Source organism: Grampus griseus (genome assembly GCF_964374135.1).
Source record: "Grampus griseus genome assembly, chromosome: 1".
Taxonomy (NCBI): Eukaryota; Metazoa; Chordata; class Mammalia; order Artiodactyla; family Delphinidae; genus Grampus; species Grampus griseus.
The window spans coordinates 164,796,670-164,816,801 of NC_139017.1; the positions used below are offsets into that span (position 1 = coordinate 164,796,670).

The 20,132-nt window shown below is 43.4% G+C and overlaps 1 protein-coding gene and 1 pseudogene across 2 annotated transcripts in view; one reads left to right on the forward strand and one right to left on the reverse strand.

Annotated features, from left to right (window-relative positions):
* The window catches only part of LOC309832950 (large ribosomal subunit protein uL5-like), a 480,093-nt gene extending 460,105 nt beyond the window's left edge, over positions 1 to 19,988 (reverse strand). The window contains exon 1 of the mRNA XM_082671015.1: positions 19,983 to 19,988. The gene's annotated coding sequence lies outside the window, so the exon portion shown is untranslated. The remainder of the gene's footprint in view (positions 1 to 19,982) is intronic.
* Positions 953 to 3,054, forward strand: LOC309834349 (RNA transcription, translation and transport factor protein-like; annotated as a pseudogene). The gene is made up of 2 exons: positions 953 to 958; positions 2,374 to 3,054. The product of its transcript is annotated as an RNA transcription, translation and transport factor protein-like (transcript).
* Positions 19,989 to 20,132: the final 144 nt, after the last annotated feature.

Below are 20,132 nucleotides of genomic sequence, written 5' to 3' on the forward strand. Positions count from 1 at the left end.
AGCAAGCCAAGGAACATCAAAGATTGCCAGCAAACCGTTAGAAGCTAGGAGAGACGGAGGGAACAGGTTTTGTCCTCACAGGCCTCAGAAGGAACCAACACCACCACACCCTGATCTAGAACTTCCAGACTGCAGTGAGCGGTCCCAAAGAGAGATATTAGTTCCCTGCCCAGGAATTGAACCTGGGTAGCCTGGATGAAAACCAGGAATCTTAACCAGTAGACCACCAGGGGCTAGAGGCTGGAAGTAAAGTGGCCCTGGCTCTTGCCGGGTTTGAAAGCAAGAATGTTTCAAGGAGGCAGAAACTGTACAAAGGAGTACAAAGTTTATTATTGCAGACACAGCACAACAAGTGGGAGAGCACAGAGAGAAAGTGTTTGACTGAAGCAAGGCTGAAATACACATGCAGAGAGAAAGGGTGTGGGCATCCTTCCTAATGAGGAGCACAGTAAAGAGGTGATTTAAATCACTTGTACAGGGCAGTCCTTCTGGGTCTTTGTTTACCTTTGGCCAATTATCTTGTTTCTTTTTTCACACCTGACTGGGCCTAGGATCCTCCCCAGCATGTGTGCTCAACTTTTCACTAAGACGGATCCCACAGCAGAGGCCTGTGACGGTATGTCCACCCTTATTATGGGGTGGCGCCCCCTCCTTTTTGACCCCCAAGGAGTCTTTCTGCTCCTCTGCAGTCGGGGAAGTTTCCCTGACCTCAGCAGTGGTCATCTTCCTTCTTTATTCCAGCAGAGCTCAGCGTCTGCCGCTAGCTTTGTCCTTGGAGTGTCTGGGGGAAAACAAAGCTTCAGTTTTAGTGCACTTGACAAACACGAGCTCTCCAGCCCAGGAGCCCATCTACCTCCTACCTCAGAAGGGCAAGGAAAGGGAGCGAGGGCTAATACCTGGGGACATATTAAAGGGAAGGCATCTCTTCCTCCATGAGAAGAGGAAAAGCCAGATGCAGGTGAGATGAGGATTCCTGGGCAATGACCTAGTTGAGGAAGCATTCTCAGGAATGACCTGAAGGGGAGCGGGAAAAGAAAGCAGGAAGGGAAGGGGGCCGAGCACGAATGCCATGACAGCAAAGTGCCATGAAGAGCACCCAGACTTGGGTGCATCCCCCCGGGGAGCTCTCACAGCTCAGTCATCCCAGTCATCGGGCAAGTTTGTGGGGGTATTTATACTCCCGATTCAGGCAGCCTGAGGGCAGTCCTCAGACAAGAGACACAGGTGCTGGCTGTGGGGAGTGAAGGCACATGGGGGTGCTGGTGTGCCCCCAGACAGCGAAGGAATCCAAGGGGACATGGGCAGAGCTCGGGCAGCCTCTGCTATACAGCTGTGGGTTGGCAGGACAAGAGAGTGACACATGAAAAATTCTATATCCCCTTCTATTCTATAGGGAAGACATTTGAGGAGAATGAAGAAGGTTTAAAGTATGAAAGAGGTGCTCGCTTCAGCAGCACATATACTAAAATTGGAACGATACAGAGAAGATTAGCATGGCCCCTGCGCAAGGATGACACTCAAATTCATGAAGCGTTCCATATTTTTGGGGAAGCAGATTCGTGAAGCATTCCATATTTGGGGGAAGCAGCCGTATAGCACAGGGAGATCAGCTCGGTGCTTAGTGACCACCTAGAGGGGTGGGATAGGGAGGGTGGGATAGGATGGTGGGAGGGAGACGCAAGAGGGAGGAGATATGGGGATATATGTACATGTATAGCTGATTCCCTTTGTTATAAAGCAGAAACTAACACACCCTTGTAAAGCAATTATACTCCAATAAAGATGTTAAAAATAAATAAATAAAAAATTAAGTATGAAAGAGAAAGCTGATCAGGAAGGTACAGAAAGATTGCCAGGCAACAGTGAAGTCCCAGTTGAGAGAGAGACCAGGACCTTGTTATGGCACAAACACCAACAGTATCCAGGTATAACAGGACCGTGGGGCAAAAGAGGAGTGATTGGCAAAGACGTGGTAAAGGCATTCGGTCTTTCCTGGGCAGGAAAGGAACTTAGAACCTTAGAACTGAATAGAAAGGGAGACAACGGAGAGGCCAGGGGCTTGGCAGTTTTAACAAATTTGAAGAACAGGTATTGTGGGAGCAACTGGGTTAAAAAAATGTGGAAGAATGAGAGGGTGTGGTCCCAGATTTAAGAAACGATGATGCAAGGTCCAGGCTGTGGCCATTATGGTGGGTACCTAAGGTGGAACAGAGGGAAAGGTCACTGGAGTTGAGGAGGTCAAAGAACCAACAGGCTGCTCTCACCACGTTGCTGGTGCCTGAGTCACCCACTCCTCTTCCCCTCTCCTCTCCTGGCTGAAGCCTGGGGGACCACAGCCAGAAGCTGGGACCACCGCAATCCTGCCAACGACAGTGCAAAGATGAAACAGAATTTAGAAACAATTGTTTGGCTCGAAGACCAGAAAACTAGACACTATGAGATTAAAGACAGAAATAATTTAAGAAACGTTCACAGCAGTGACTGACCCAAGTTCTTTGAAAGGTATCTCAGCGCCATGAACTGGTTTTTCAAGATCGCCAAGTAGCAATTGGCTGGCTTCTTGATTTAGCTGTTGACTATGGAGGTAATGCTGAAAAATACAAAGACTTGGGACCTGATGGTGCAAAACATGCAGACAGTGCAACTAAAAATGCAGAGCCATTGATCAGTTTGGATGTAAATAATCCTGCTAGGAAGGCTGAGGTAAAGGCTTTGCTAACCTCCTTTGGGTTCAGCGTCACAGTGATTACCTGGTAACAAGGTAACAAGGTAAAAAAAGGCAATTCTCATTATGGTCCAGGACCTCCTGAACAGGATGTAGTTGCTGGAGGAAATCGAACAAAAGAAGGCTTGCCTGTTGCTTTAGACAAGCATATTCTTGGTTTGGACACAGGAAATGCAGTTCTCCATGAAGCTACTCAAATTCTGTTGCATATAGAAGAGCTCAGAGAGCTGCAGACAAAAGTGAATGCAGCCAGAGTGGCTGTTCGGGCGATTCTTGCTGATCCAAAGACAGACCACAGGCTGGGGAAAGTTGGAGGACGAACCTTGTAGGATTTCAGCTTCTCACCTGCTTAGTACAATTGGGAACCATGTACGCTCTGGCGTATGTTTGGAAATCAAATGTCACATTTTCAAAGGAGAAACCCCAGAAAATGGATGATGGTCTAGAGATTTACCATCATTGCTTTTTCTTTAATAAAGTTCTAGGAAGTGGGGAAAAGAAAAGAGAACTAGCAGGATGGGTGTGGAACGTATCATGTACATGGACACCGAAAACTCACAGGAAGCCTCAGAGCCAGGCGCTGACTAGAGCAATGCTAACGGTAATACTCATCACTGACACATACTGAGTGCTTCCACCTGCTTTATCTCATGTCATCCTCCTTCTCTTCCTTCAGGTCTTAGCTTAAATGGCACCTCATTCCATAACCCCCTTCCCATCATGGTTCTCCTTCATTCTGTCTCAAACTCTTCATAGAACATATATCAATTTATAATTATTTTCTTCTGTTCACTTTTTTTTTTTTTTTTTTTTTTTTTGCGGTACGCGGGCCTCTCACTGCTGTGGCCTCTCCCGTTGCGGAGCACAGGCTCTGGACGCGCAGGCCCAGCGGCCATGGCTCACAGGCCCAGCCGCTCCGCGGCATGTGGGATCTTCCCGGACCGGGGCACGAACCCGTGTCCCCTGCATCGGCAGGCGGACTCTCAACCGCTGTGCCACCAGGAAAGCCCCAAAGCCCACATTCTTAATGATAACACCTCCAAAAAATTTTCAGTGACTGAGAGGAGAGGAAGGAAGTGGGGAGAGAGCAGGGCAGAGATGGGTGTACTGCCCTGCTCCCAGGTTATACGGTAGTTGTAGGACCAAGGACCTTCATACTAGAAATAGTTCAGAAGTAGCCCTGGGAAGGAAGGAGGGCTGCTAACCTACCTTCTGACCCCAGGTGTTCGAGATGTGGGCAATGCATAGTATCCTTTTGAGAGAGCTGCAGAGAAATCTCTCGGAGGAGCTCTGGGTTTCTATTAGCCAAGAGGTAGAGGGAAATTTCCATGAAGAGCTCACACTCCTTGGTAGGGTTTGCTTAGCATAGGATGAGGCTCCAGGGGGTGCAGTGGGAGGCTTTAGGGGAGCAAAGCAGTAGGAAAAGGCAACACAGAGCAGAATGCAGACGAGGGTGTGAAAGAAGATATATAATGGGGAGGCTTATATTTCGAGCATTAAACCAAGGATCAGAGGGCTGTGGGGAAGGTCAGATTCAGCTGGCCACATATTTGCAAAGAATCATCCTTACCAGTCTTCTGATGGGCAGGAGAAATTCAGAGCATTCTGGAAGAAGTCAGTCTTGTCCTAAGTTGGTTGGGTTTTGAAGACAGTCTCATCTCACTCTCATCTCACTGACCCATGAGAGTTCTATTTAGTCCCCAGGACTCTATCAGCAGTTGAACACAGCAGAGGGAGTGGACATGATTCAGGTCTCCAGGAATGTGTCAGGGATGGCCTGTACTGATTTGCTTCAGACAGAATCAGACAGCACAACAGGGTAAGCCTGCAAGTTCCTGGGCAAAAACCGTTTACTCAGCTCTGTAACTCCAGAATGTAACAGATGCCCACCTCACATACCAGAAAGAGGCTCGCTAAATGCTTGTTGATTGAATGATTGTGGGTTTATACGCTTTGTGATGGAATTCAGCACAGCCATCTAGTAATATGGAGCATTATAGAGACATTTAAGTTCAAGATTAGATTTGAGTAAAGATTGAATCAGTAGGGCTCCCCCACAAAATCCTCGAAATATAGCAAAATGGAGACTATTTGTTTGTGTGTAGTGAAAAAGCCTAACATAAGATTTTCCATCTTAACCATTTTTAAGTGTACGGTTCAGTCGTATTAAGTATATTCACATTGTTGTGAAACAGATCTCCAGAACTTCTTCAGCTTGCAAATCTGAAGCCGTATACTCATTAAACAACCCCCCTTTCCCCCGCCCACCAGCCCCTGGTACCCACCATTCCACTTTCTGTCTCTATGAATTGGACTGCTTTACATACCTCCTGTAAGTGGAATCATACAGTATTTACCTTTTTGTGATTGGCTTATTTTGTTCAGCATAACATTCTCAAGTTTCATCCATGTTGTAGCGTGTGACAGGATTTCTTTTCTTTTTAAGGCTAAGTAATATTCCATTGTATGCATGTACTATATTTTGTTTATTCATCTGTTGATAGACATTTGGGTTGCTCCTACCTCTTGGCAGTTGTGAATAATGCTACTCTATATGTGGTTGAACAAATAACTCTTTGAGACCCTCCTTTCAATTCTCTAGGATATATATTCAGAAATAGAATTGCTGGATCACATGGTAGTATTATTCTTAGTTCTTTGAGGATCTTCCATACTGTTTTCCATAGTGGTCGCACCATTGCACAATCTTGACAACAGTACACAAGGGTTCCCATTTTACCACATCCTCACCAACCCTTCTTATTTTTTTTTTTTATAGCCTTTCTAATGGGTGTGAGGTGATATGTCATTGTGGTTTTGATTTACGTTTCTCTGATGATTAGTGATGTTGAGCATCTTTTCACATGCTTGTTGGCCACTTGTATTCATCTTTGGAGAAATGTTTATTCAAGTCTTTTGTCTATGTTTTGGTTGGGGTATTTGGGGTTTTTGTTTGTTTGTTTTAGGAATTCTTTATTTATTCTAGATATTAACCCCTTATCAGACATATGATTTGCAAATAATTTCTCCCATTCCATAGGTTGCCTTTTCTCTCTGTTGATTGTGTCCTTTCATGCACAAAAGTTTTTAAGTTTGATGTGGTCAAAATGTAGAAGATTTTTTAACCACAATGAAGTAGCTAAGAGATCATGGACTAATACTTCTAATGTTGGCAAGAAAATCTTGCTTACATGATTAGGAAGATATTCAAGGTAAACTGACATTTGCACTAAAACATCTCTTTATTTGAAGTGTTGGCTTTGGAACTGAGCCTGCAATTACTCTAGGCTGTATTCCTCAAGGGGCTCAGTGCAACACTGGACCTGCTTAATACAATAAAACTGATGTTATAAAACTTGGTGCGATAAGACGACAACAACAAAAACTAAAAAAACTAAAAAATAAAATGAAATGATCACTAAGGAAAGGTATTAAGCAAAACCAGTAATATTAGTGGTTTAAAAGTTGCCACCTGGATTATGCAGCCATTACTTTTTTTTTTTTTGGCTGTACCACGCAGCATGCAGGATCTTAGCTCCCCCACTGGGGATCAAACCATTGCCACCTGCAGCGGAAGCGTGGAGTCTTAACCACTGGACCGCCAGGGAAGTCCCACAAATGTTAATAAAACCCTTAAAGGACGTGATAGAATGCTTTGAAAGTAATATTAAGAAAAAAAAGTTAGATATAAAATTGTAGAATTCATTTTCATAATTTTAACAAAACACATGCAAGACCATAAGGCTGAAAATTCCGACGGAACATTGCCAAGACAAATTAAAGAAGGCCTAATTAAACAGAGAGGTGTACGCCATGTTTATAGATTGTAACACTCAATATTGCTGAGATACTTCAGTTATCTTAAAACCACTAATGCCCATCAGCAGTAATTCATTATTTTAAATGGTGGTTTACGTTTTATATTGCTAACATCTGAAAAGTGTAAGTATTTTACTGGGATACTTTATATTGTCGAATTTGATAGATTTCAGGGTGGGCTCAACAAAAAAGTAGTTTCTGAACCTGCAAAGGAGATGACCAGTGCTGGGACTGTGGGTTTTTTACTGGGGACAATCCTATTTTTTACTGAGTGAGCAAATCCTTTTTGACTCCTCTTCAGCTATAATAATCTGGGATTAGCCTCAGCTTCAGAGGTAGAAGCAACATGTGGCATCACCTCTCAAGATGGTATGAATAAAATAGTCCCTAGGGCAAGAAATCTTAAATTTCCCCATCAATAAAAAGAAAGTATTCCCGCGCTCCTGGGTGATGGAGCTGTATTCAGATAAGGTTAAGGCTTTAGATCACTGGAAAATTAACTATTCACGTGGAAGTCATTAACCGTTCTCGTGCCCTAGGGCACTCCAATATGAAGAGTCAAGTTGAAGAGGGAGAATCAGCCAGCAAGGGAGATTGAAAGTGTCTACTAGGATTGGGCGGGGAACCCTGTGTGGTGCCGTAGAAACCAAGTGAAGAGAGTATACTACGTACTGTATGAATCAGGATCCAATCAAAGGAAAGCAAACCAGTTCTAGGTATTTCAGACAGAAGAATTTAATAAAGGAACTGGCTACAAGAGTATTAGAAAAGATGGAGGAGCAGAAGAGGAGAGGGGCGATTACTCAAAGATTATTAACTTCAGGAAACCATCACCACTCTGGGCTAGAAGTGCAAAAATGGTACCTGAAGCCCGGGGCACGGTATCCCTAAGGTTCCTGTTGGTTGTTGGAGCCCAGTTATCTGAGCAGGAGCCCGGGAGCCTGCACTTACAGGTTGTTGCTCCTGTGTCCACAGGCACCACCCAGATCCACTGCTGCCATTGTCACTAGAGCCAGTGCTGTCACCACCACCAACGCCGTACTACTCAGTGGTACTGCTGTCACTGATGCCAAAGACACCACAAGAAACCAGAGTCAGAAAGGGAGGCAATTCTCTCTTCCTTTCATCTTCCAGTGCCTTTCGTTGACAAAACCTAAACAGAAACCGGCTAGCTCGGGAGTCTGGAAAGTATCATTTGTCTCTCTCTGATACATAGCAGAGCACAGAAAGGCAGATAAGCGCCGAGAGCAATAGGCAAATGACCAGCATAATCTACCCTTTTGGTCATTCAGCATCCCTTCTTATTCTTCTACCTATATTTAGGTCAAAGACTCAAAGACTAAATTGAAGTTACTTACCAATGCTGCCTACATCTTAGAAACCTTTCATAGCTCTCCATTACCTTCAGAGTAAAGTCAAAACCCCACAGCTTGGAGGTTAAGAACCTACCAAGCTAGACCAAGCTTCCTTTCGTAACTTCTCACTATTCCAACTAGATTGATCCATATTTCGTTTCCCAAACACATCTGGTATATTTCTCCCTCTAAGCCTTTGAGCTTGTCATTTCTCCCACCTAAAATGCATTCCCCTTCTCATCTTTTCTACCTCCTCTGCTCCAAACCTACCCAATGATCACAGCATGGCTCAGGTTCAATTCCTCCACACAGTCCCCTCCCAAAGGCGTCAGCCCTCAGCGCTCTTCCACTCTCTGAATTCCTCAAGTCTATGCCACTGATAGAGACCAACTAGCCTTCCTGGCAACCCCATGGCACCTAGTGGCATATTGCCTCCAACCTATCCATTTACTGGCTGATTTCTGGCGGTGGAGGATAGGGAAAATGAATTGGCAATACATAGCCGACTATTAATTGGAAGCCCAAGGCACTTACTGCCCGATATCAGCTTCCTGCTGTCTCCCATAGGCCCCACTAAGGCTCTGCCTGTTTAATTCTGAATTATAATTTGGAGCAGTTCATCAATTCTCCATAGCAACCTTCAGAGGAGCTCAGCAGGCCTCCAGAGACATTGTTCTCAGATTACTACCAAGCTAGCAACCTGGTTGAGGGTATTACTAAACCACACAGCTTGCCAGCTAATATCAAGTCAAAGCAGAAGCAAACAAAATGTTTTCAAGGGTGTTGCTCAACAGGAATCCTGTGACCTGAGAAAACTTGCAAAGACTCAGAGCTAAACAAATTTCTGCTTAGCTATCCTGAGTCTGCTCCTGACAAAGATTAAAAGAAGCAAAGCAGCTATAAATCCTCCTTCTCTACGGAAGTTTAAGATGTGGTTCAGGGCTTCCCTGGTGGCGCAGGGGTTAAGAATCCACCTGCCAATGCAGGAGGCATGGGTTCAAGCCCCGGTCTGGGAAGATCCCACATGCTGTGGAGCAACTAAGCCCATGCACCACATCTACTGAGCCTATGCTCTAGAGCCCGCGAGCCACAACTACTGAGCCCGTGTGCCAAAACTCCCAAAGCCCCCATGCCTAGAGCCCGTGTTCCACAACAAGAGAAGCCACCGCAATGAGAAGCCCGTGCACCTCAATAAACAGTAGCCCCCGCTCGCCGCAACTAGAGAAAGCCTGTGCGCAGCAACGTAGACCCAACACAGCCAAAAATAAATACATTTTTAAAAAAGATGTAGTTCAGAATACTAACTCCTACCAACAAAGAAAGTTGTTCATCAACACGAACGGCAATCAGCAAAGAACCAAAGACGTGGTTCTTGTCCCAGTTCTGCCCTGCATGAGGCATGTCCCTTTCCCTCTCTGGAGCTCAGTTTCCTCATCTGAAAAATTAGGAATTTGAGCTAGATAATCCCCAAGGGTCCTTGCAACCATCAGATCCAAAGACATCTTTAATTGCTTTCTGGTCTCCTTTTACAAAACATCCAATTATTCATTGAAGACTATTAATCATCTATTATCTTGAAAGCCACCACATATGACTGTTCAAATTGTACTGAACAAATCCAGAGGGCACCATCTACATTGGGTTTGTGTGAACTGTACCCCTGTGTTGAGTGGTAAACAACCTGAACATCCAAACATAGCAGCCTTGATTATGCTCTTCAATTTGGACAATATTTAAGTTTTCACCTTTTATTTTCTTAATACCCGTTGTTTCCTGACCTTGGGTCCCTACCAGCAGAGATGAAACGACATTAATATCTGGTACTGAGTTAAGTACTCTCTTATTGATTAACTTTTAATCATGGACAAGAAATGAGAATAATAACATTAATACACCATTGACCACATATGTGCAAGATACTTTACATATATTAACATTTAATCCTTATGAAATCCTAGCAGGGATAAATATTTCCTCCTTATCTTTGGATGGGAAAGTCGAGGCTCAGGGGGACTAAGTAAACTACCCCAGGGTTCCTAGCCAGAGCTAGAAAGTGGCTGAGATGAGGATTCAAAGCCACGTCTGACTCCAAAGCTCATCCTCTTTCCACTCCACCACCCACGACACCTTCTGTACGCTCCATACTCTGCCAACAAGCTTGACATTTTTCTGATATCAGTGAACACGTACAAGTAATTGGAACATTCAGTTAACCAGAAACAGCAGTCACGTTGCATAATCACACCAGAGAGAAGTCAACACTCACCCATTTCCATCCTGATGTTGCTGCTAACTAGAGATGTGCTTACCTCTCTGTGGGCCTGTGCTCTCACTTCAAATAGGAGTGCTGTCTTGGGACCTTTTTAGGTAAGTTAAGTACCAGCAATTCCTATAGCAACGAGCATTTAATTATTTGCATTCTCTGAGTTTTTGTTAGTCTTTTTGGCTCCAGCTAAACAGTTGGGCCACTCTTGTGACCACTTCAGCCACCAAGGAGAGTTCTTTGTGGTCCTTGCTTCTTTATGCCTCCCTCGGGGCACTCCTGTACTTCTTCCCCCTCAGCCTCAAGATCCCAGGTCTGAGAACTTATTCCATGTAGATTTGCAGGCTTTGAGACACTAGCCTGTTATCAGCAGCCCTTGTTTCCTTCCCTCTCGTGTCTCCAGCTCTTTCAGAATTTCCCAGGGAATCGAGCATTGCATTCCTAAAGAGGGCTTATGTCAGAGTTGTGGTCAAATAGGAGGTGAAATGGAAGGACAGATGCTGGCTGCTCCTTCACAGACCCTGTCTTTCAACTCAGCATCAGTCAACAGAACTAGAGGATGTCCTAATGAGCAGCCATAACATTTTCAGATCCAGACCAGGTTTTCCTTCTCAGTATGAATAGTCAATCATCATGCCTACGATTATGAGGGTAGGGGAAAAAGGAGATCTAAATAAAATTAAAACGTGAATTATTTCCCAAGTGCAGCTGTTTTCTGCTCCATAACACCTGGATACAAGATATAATATTTTCTTTATTTGTCTACGTCACACTATATCTGGCTCTGAACGCTTATCTGTGTGTATGGGAAAAAAATATAATCTTCGTTATATGTAGAGGCCCACAACCTTCCCCTTCTCCCAGAATTGTACTTGGGTATCAGGGCACTTAGGCAATGCCGAAATTTGTGGGAAAGTTCTCTGATCCTCAGTGTGTCGAGGTTGACACTAAGAGGCTCATTACCCAAAACTATATGGCCCATTAAAAGATGACAGTTCAGGGCTTCCCTGGTGGCGCAGTGGTTGAGGGTCCGCCTGCCGATGCAGGGGATACGGGTTCGTGCCCCAGTCCGGGAAGATCCCACATGTCGCAGAGCGGCTGGGCCCGTGAGCCATGGCCGCTGAGCCTGCGCGTCCGGAGCCTGTGCTCCGCAACAGGAGACGCCACAACGGTGAGAGGCCCGCGTACTGCAACAACAACAACAAAAAAGATGACAGTTCATAGCCCAGTTCATAGTGAGTGGGGACCTCACTCACTCCCAAGATTCCCATGATGCTGAGGGTTTAAACCCCAGGTTCCACGCATCACTTCCAACAGAGGAGCAGCCCCTCTTGGAATGCTGCATGGTGGCTGGGCACTGGTCTCCGCCACTCTTGTGACCACCACTGCCACCAGGGAGAGTTCTCTGTGGTCCCTGCTCCTGTGTGGCTCCAGCCTGCTGTCTAACTCTGGACAAGGGGCGTGTGATTGGTGAAGCTTAGATCACAGGTCCATACCTTTGCTACAAGGGAGGCTGGGAAAACAAGCATCTATACTGTGAGGCAGGCTCTGCCTCTTACCAAGACATGGAAAGCAAGGGATTCCCCAAACAAGTCATGGGCAGGAACAAAGAAGGACAATGTCTGTACTGCTTTAACCTGTGGATCTTGGCAAAACCCCTTGTCTTCTCTTGGGCTCAGCTTCCTCAACTGAAAATAGAGATAATGACACTGACTTCACAGCATAAAAGCCCAGGAGACAAAGGCATACCTGGGCGACCCAGCCTCCCTGTCTTTGGGGTGTGGCAGGATGGGGCAAAGGGAGATGAAATCCCAGGAGAGGGATGAGATGTAGGGAGCATGCCTGGAGGTGATATGTTCTGACCATCAAGGCAAGGACCTGAGCTGAAGTGCCCTCTAAAAGTGGGAATCATCTAGAAGTCATTCCTCTCCAACAGGTAACACTGAGCCAAGAGCATTCTAGAAGGAGTCAGACTTCAGGAAAGGAAAAAGAGAAAGAAGAAGGTGCTTTAAAATGGGACACTGTGTGCACGTGGAGCCAGGAGAGGGAGGAAAGTCAAAACGTAGGGCAGTGCTAGAACAGAGGTCATCTTGCCCTAAATCAGGATTGGGTAACTGAGGCAGCTTCTCACAGAGGGCTCCAAGTCTTCTGATCTTCCCACATGCCTGCGGGCTGCCTGTTAACCAAGTCACATAGTTTCCAGTACAGCAGCAGTGAGGCTAAACAATTAAATCTCTGCCTCTTTGCTTTTCGTGCGGAAGGTCTCTCCATGTGAAAAAATCTAATGTGATTTTTTTCCCCCATAACTGTGTGCCTCCTCTGATGTTCCAGACAGGAAAACAAATAACAATTGATTATGAAATATGGTTCCAAAAAGAATGTTGAAGACTTGTTTACTGGTGTTTTTAATCTCTACAGTAGTTTGAGCTCAAAAATAATAATAAAAACACTATGACTATATACAGTGAAAGATATATACATATTTTTAGAACACCCTGCACAATTCTATAGTTACTCTATATTTATACACCATATATATGTGTGTGCATACGTATAGAGAGAATTTGTCTATATATGTATACACATATAATCACTGAATTGTACACTTTAAATTTTACTAAAAGTTTTACTAAAAATTATTGAATTGTACACTTACAGTGGGCATATTTTATGGTATGTAAATTATACCTCAATAAAGCTGTCTTTAAAAACCACCCTACACAAGATTTGAAAACAAACTACAAACTAGCAGAATATATTTGCCATGAAAATAACTGTAACAGAGGTATCCTTACTATATAAAGAACTCTTCAACATCCTGAGAAAAATGTTTACATCCGAATTGAAAAATGGGCTAAGGGAGAAACAGAAATGGTCAGTAAACATGAAAAAAATCTTTATTTCACCAACAATCAAATAAATGTAGTTTTAAGAAGTAAAAGTTTTAATCTATAAAATTCTTAAGAATTGCAACTTCTTTTTTAAGATGATGTCCAGAATTGGTGAGAGTAGCTGACCCAGGCTGGGAAAACTCCTAGATCTCCTAGATATCATCTCCCTTCCTAACCCAGAGGGAATTAAGTCCTCCTTCTTTGTTTCAGTGTCACCCTAAACTTCCATCTCTTATCCCTTATTGTTACTGGCTACTTACATGACTCTATCACCCAGTTAAATTTCAACCCCCTGAGAACTGTGGCTTATTCTTCAGTGTACTCCCAGTTCTAGCAGAGAATATAAACTCTACACGTTTATTCTATGTTTATTGAATGAATAAGAAGAGTGAAATTGGTACAGATTTCCAAAGGGCATTTTGATCATGTCTATCAAGTCCTTAAATTCTTTAATATTCTTTGACTCAGTGATTCAAAACTGAGAAGTCTGTCCTAACCAAAATGTACAAAGATATTTATCTCGGGGTTAGTTTTAAATGTGGAAACAATGCAAATGTCAAACATTCAGTGATAGATTTAATTTTTTTTATTTTTATGTCCTTTTTCACTGTGGTAAAATGCACATAGCATACTATTTATTATTTTAACCGTTTTAAAATGTGAAATTCAGTGACATTTAATACATTCACAATGTTGTGCAACCACCACTACTACCTTGTTCCAGCACATTTTCTTCACCCTAAAAGGGAACCTCATACCCATTGAGCAGGCTCTCCCCATTCCCCCTTCCCCCAGAAGGGGGAACCACAATATGCTTTCTGTCTCTATAGATTTACCTATTCTGGATATCTCTTATAAATGGAATCATGCAGTACTGTATGTGGTCTTTTGTGTCTGGCTTGTTTCATTTAGCATAATGTTTTCAAGATTCAACCATGTGGTAGTAATTCATTCCTTTTTATGGCTGAATACTATACCATTGTATGAATATACCATATTTTATTTATCCATTAATCAGCTAATGAACATTTGGGTTGTTTCCACCTTTGGCTGTTGTGAATAGTACCGCTATAAACATTCATGTCCAAATTTTTGTTCAAACACTGTTTTCAGTTCTTTGGAGTATATACACCAGGAGTGGAATTGCTGGGTATTTCTATGTTTATGTTCTATAATGATTCTATGTTAAATTTATTGAGGAAGGGCCAAACTGTTTTCCACAGTGGCTGCACCATTTTACATTCCCACCAACAATGCACAAGGGTTCCATAGATTCACATTTTATTATGTGCTTTTGCGATGTGAGATGGTTCTGGCATGAATAAAACAGACAAGTCCCTGCTTTTAAGAAGCTGACATTCAGGGACTTCCCTGGTGGTCCAGTGGTTAAGACTCCATCCTCCCAATGCAGGGGACGTGGGTTCAATCCCTGGTGGGGGAACTAGATCCCACATGCATGCCGCAACTAAAGATCCCGCATGCCACAACTAAGACACGGTGCAGCCAAAATAAATAAATAATAAAATAAATAGGTAAATATAAATAAAAAGAAACACATTCAGCAGAGGGAGTCAGGTAATAAACAAGTAAATAAACATAAACCTTCTTTTGATTTTTTTTCAACTATTTGAAAACGTTAACACCCATTCTTAGTACGTGGGCCGTGCAAAAACAAGCTGCAAGCCAGACTTGGCCCGAGGGCTGTAGTTTTCTGACGCCTGATGTACATTCCCACTTACCAAGACTGACCTACCTAGCTGCTGCCAACCTGCCGCCAACCTGCCAGGTACAAAGATCAATGCTGAGCCCGGGATACGATGCCTCACGACTGCCAACCAACCCCTTCAGCAGGAAGAGATAGTGTTACTGTGATACCACAGGGGTTGAGAGGAATGCGTGTAGAACCCAGGTGATCCTGGGACTTCCCTGGTGGTCCAGTGGTTAAGACTCCAAGCTCCCAATGCAGGGGGCATGGGTTCAATCCCTGGTTGGGCAACTAAGATCCTGTATGCCGCGTGGCACAGCCAAGAAAAAAGAACCAGGTGATCTAGTCAGGTCTCTCTTCATATCACTTACTTGACAATTGTACTGCAGATGGACAAGTGCTGCAACCCTGACCTGAGAAGGACATGGTGACAAGGGGCTCAGACCACTACGGGTGAGCCATCAAGATTTGAAGAAGTGACATGAGCATGAGGATAGCGGAGGTGGGACAAGATGGGTGTCAGCTGTGGCCCAAGAGCAGCTGCAGCTACGGAGCTGTAGTTCATCCCAAGAGCCTCCCTCTTCCAATTTTTCCCCTTAGTAGGAAAGACCCATGGGACCCATGAAGGAGATGCTCCCCAATAATGTCAGAATAAGGGGATCTGCATGAAGCAAGGCATGGACTTTAGCCATCATGTAAGTGTAACTGAGCAGGACCCTATGGGGCCTTCCTGGGACAGACCCCTCCCCCATATCCTCTGCTGTAGCTCCTCTCTGAAGTACCCAGGTAATAGTATCTCATGCATATTTCCTGAGTTTTTCAGATGCTAAAAACCACCACCAAATGCAAGAAATTAACTACCTGATGATCATGTGCATGTAGGCCTATCTAAGGATCAATCACCATCAACCAATCAGAGAATTGTGCATGAGCTGATGACGTACCCTGTGACCACCCTCTCCCTCACGTGGCCTTTAGAAATGATTTGCTGAAGCCCTTCGGGGAGTTCAGGTTTTGAGGGACACAAGCCACACATTCTCCTTTCATGGCTCAGCAATAAACCTTTCTCTTCTGCAAAGTCCAACGTTTCGGTTTGTTTGGCCTCACTGTGTGTCAGGCACATGAACTCGGAACGTGAGTTCAGTAACAGAAGTGTGCCCGCTTAGGTCTCCCTTTCAAGAGTGACCTTCCCCCACCACGTGTGTTGTTAGCTAATAGCCTCAGCCACAGCGCCTTCAGGATCCAGTCCGAGAGCAGAAGACCAACGTCCCAGCTCAATCAGTTAGGCAGGTGAAGCTCCCTCTTACACAGCCTCTTTCAGACGTCCCATTCAGGTCTTGCATTGATTGGATGAAGGCTGCCCACGTTAGGGAGGACAACCTGCTTTACTCAGTCTACCTGTTCAAACGTTAATCTCATCCCAAAACATCTCCACAGACACACACAGAATGATGTTTGACTGAATGTCTGGCACCCCAAAGCTTAGTCAAGTTAACTATGTTTGTCTATTTGTGTGTTGTGCTTCAAACAGTCTCTGACTATAGGCTCAGTGACACTCATAAAAGGTATAGATACCTGTAAGCAAGTTTTTTTACTTGGCCTATTGTTACTCTCTGGGACTGGATAGTAATTGATGGGCATCTTGGATGATATAAAACTAATCTGATTAAAATTAAGATAACTCAATTATGAACCATGTAAAACTAACCTAAAACTCAATTTTACAAATACTGTGTACCTCACTAGCTTAAGAGCTCCTTGAAAACACAGGAACTGTCTTAAATTACCTTTTATTCCCTCAGCCTTATATACTGTCAGAAAGCCTTATAATGTCTCAAAGGTTCAGTCTCTTCATCTGTAGAATGGGGATTAAATGATTAAATGAGATAGTGCAGATAAGATGATAAATACAGTATCTGGCATGTAGTTAGTTCTTATTCAGTGTTAGCTTTTATTATCATCATCATCATCATCATCACTGTTTCTACATAAATCAATTATGCTACAACCATGTAATGAAATGTACCCTTTTAATGTATCCACAACATCTTTCCTTTCCCTCTTCTTCCTTACAAACAGAATTCTACTTTTGTTGAGAATAAGAGTGGTTAGTCTCCCTTGATGATAGAGTTGGCTACAAGACTCAGTTCTGGCTAATTAAGTATAAGTGGGTATTGCTGTCTCCAACTTAATAAGTTCCTTGAGTGTGGGGGGTGGGTGGTGATTCAGCTAGCATATGTCTTTTTAACTTTGTCCTACTCTTTTTTTTTTTTGGACTGTAGACATGATGCCTGCAGCTCCAGCAGCCATCTTGTGACCATGAGGCAATTTGAGTCTAGAAGCCAGCACTAGGGATAACAGAGAAGAAAGAATGAAGGAGGAGCCTGGATATCCTGAAGCTGCCATACCAGTCCTGGACTCCCTATTCCTGACTTCTCATTATACAAAAAATAAATAAATAAGTAAGTAAATAAAATAAATAAATAAATAAAATAAATAAGAAACTCTAAATTGTTTTGACCACTCTGTATACCTGTTTCCTCATCTATAAAATGGAAAGAATAATAGTAACCTAGCTCATAGGTTTGGAGTGAGAATTAAATGGGTTAATATATGTGACTTAAAATAACTGAAAACTATGAGCAGAATGACCTCTGAAAGTTGTAACATTCTGCTACTTCTTGAGCCATTTCCCTTGCTCTTTTGTGAGAAAAATGCCTGGCATTTAAGTGCTCAGTAATAAGTGTAAGCTAACATGATCAACATTATTATTATTTCAAGTTTTTGTTACAGGCAGTTGAACCCAATTCATAACTGATACAGCAGTGATTAAAAACTATACCTATTGGGCTTCCCTGGTGGCGCAGTGGTTGAGAGTCCGCCTGCCGATGCAGGGGACACGGGTTCGTGCCCTGGTCCGCGAAGATCCCACATGCTGCGGAGCGGCTGGGCCCGTGAGCCATGGCCGCTGAGCCTGCGCGTCCGGAGCCTGTGCTCCGCAACGGGAGAGGCCACAAGAGTGAGAGGCCCGCGTACCGCAAAAAACAAACAAAAACTATACCTATTAAAACAATCTAATGGCCAGGGAAGATAATTCTTTTTTTTTAATTTATTATTTATTTTATTTATTTAGTTTTGGCTGCATTGGGTCTTTGTAGCTGCACGCAGGCTTTCTCTAGTTGCGGTGAGCAGGGGCTACTCTTCCTTGCAGTGCGCGGGCTTCCCCTTGCAGTCGCTTCTCTTGCTGCCAAGCAGGGGCTCTAGGCACGCAGGCTCAGTAGTTGTGGCATGTGGGCTCTAGAGTGCAGGCTCAGTAGTTGTGGCACATGGGCTTAGTTGCTCCACGGCATGTGGGATCTTCCCAGACCAGGGCTCGAACCTGTGTCCCCTGCATTGGCAGGGAGATTCTTAACCACTGTGCCACCAGGGAAGCCCCAGAAGATGTCTTTATAAAATGTTTAGTGAGGAAGAAAACACATTATAAAACTGTATATATAGTATGACCCCAATTTAAACAATTATAGAAATGCTCAGAAATTCAGAAAAGTCTTAGAAGTAATTAGTTCTGAGTGGTATGATCACAGGTAATGTTTGCTGTCTTTATAGTTCATTTCCAAAATGTTAACAATAAACACAGGACATTTATAACTGGGGAAAATGTTATTTTAAGACATTAAAAAGTAGGCTAAGATATAACAAGTGATTTTTACCTTAAGCATATTCAAGGTAGCAATCCACGTGCTAGAATAGATCATCTAAGGAATAAGATAAACAAGTATGTGCCGTAGTGGTGAATTCACCCACAGAGCAGAACTAGTGGGAGCCTGAGGTTAAAAGAAGAGTCTGTACATAGGTAAATTGATAATGTGTTTATGTATGTGCCCCAAAGTTTCTGACCCACAAGTAAGGAATGTCTAAAAGGGAACACTGAGTCCTCAGTCTGGGGAACTTGGCTTGCTGCCTACTCATTAGAGTGAGAAGTCATCTAGGAAACACCAGGCATGTCTTATTAAACGCATTTAAAGAGCATGCTTCTAATTGATTGTTTGTTCATGGAGACAGAGGCAGTGCCGAGCACCATCCATGGCAGTTGTCTGAATCAAACAGTTTTAGCAATAAAATTAAGCTTGATGTACTGACTCAAGGTTTTGGTTTTGTCTGTGGAGACGGGCTCATACTTCCATGGCTTTAACACACAGAATTTGTCCCTGTGAGTCTCCCTCTAGCTAGCAGCACGGCCCTCTCAGGTGTGATGTTTGTACTATCGTCCACAAATCAGGAAAGAGCTGTTTTAGGATCCAGGAAATTCATAGGTATATATTTTACACTCGGGTCTTACTTGTGCAATTCTGAGAACAGTACGCAAGGAAAGTGGTTTTCTGACATAAATCCCAATAAAACATAATTTCTTCAAGAAGCGGTGCAGTGCCAACAGACCGTTTTCAGAGATTAACTTTTGGCTTTCAAAAAAATTACCACCCTTGGTATTGTGCTCGGAATGAAATACGGTGCTCTTAACCACACATGGCAGAACTTTTGTGAGGAAGTGTTTTACTTCCAAAATTCCTTGGTGTATCTCCCTCCCCACCTGCCTCACATGCTCCCACTACCACCTGCAGCAGATTTAGAGTTTGGTAAACTGCCCAGCTCAAGCCCCAGCTGAGCGGTGCTTACTTTCTCTACTTTTCCCAGTATCGTCTTTTTCAAGACTGGGATACTAAAGCACAAAAGATAAAGGGGCACTTGGTATGTGAGGCAGAAAGTGATTCCAGTGAGTAAATATTTGTACCTCACTTGCTCTTATTATTTCTCAAGGCATTATGAGTAATAATAATAATTGCTAACATTCTGGGCAGGCTTCAATGGCCGTGCCACCTGTGTAGTTGCACGGGACCCCACTCTCGGAACAACCCTGCACTTGACTTAGTGCTCTGCTATTGTCATCTTAATTTTTGAACGCTTTCATTTTGCACTGAGCCCCACAAATTATGTAGCCAGTCCGATTAACATTTATAGGGCACTCAGACTCTGCTCTAAACATTTATCCATATTAAAGTTGGGTGGAGTACCACCAAACTGTATTCATTTCCTCATTACTGAGGGTAATTTACAGGAGTCTGTTTTCTAGCCACTAAAAAGTGCTTAAATTAATTTGGGAGGGTGGAGTAAGGAAACACTTGTTCAGCAACTCTTTGTTTTAAAACAAAAGTTTTTTTTTTTAAACTGTCACATTACTGTCTCTTTCATGTCACAGATCTGCAATTACTTGTTGACCAGCTTGTTTCCTACGGAATCATAAGCTCCATGTTTTTCACCACTGAATTTACAAAATCTAACGTAATGTCTGACACATAATAGGTAATCGATAAATGTT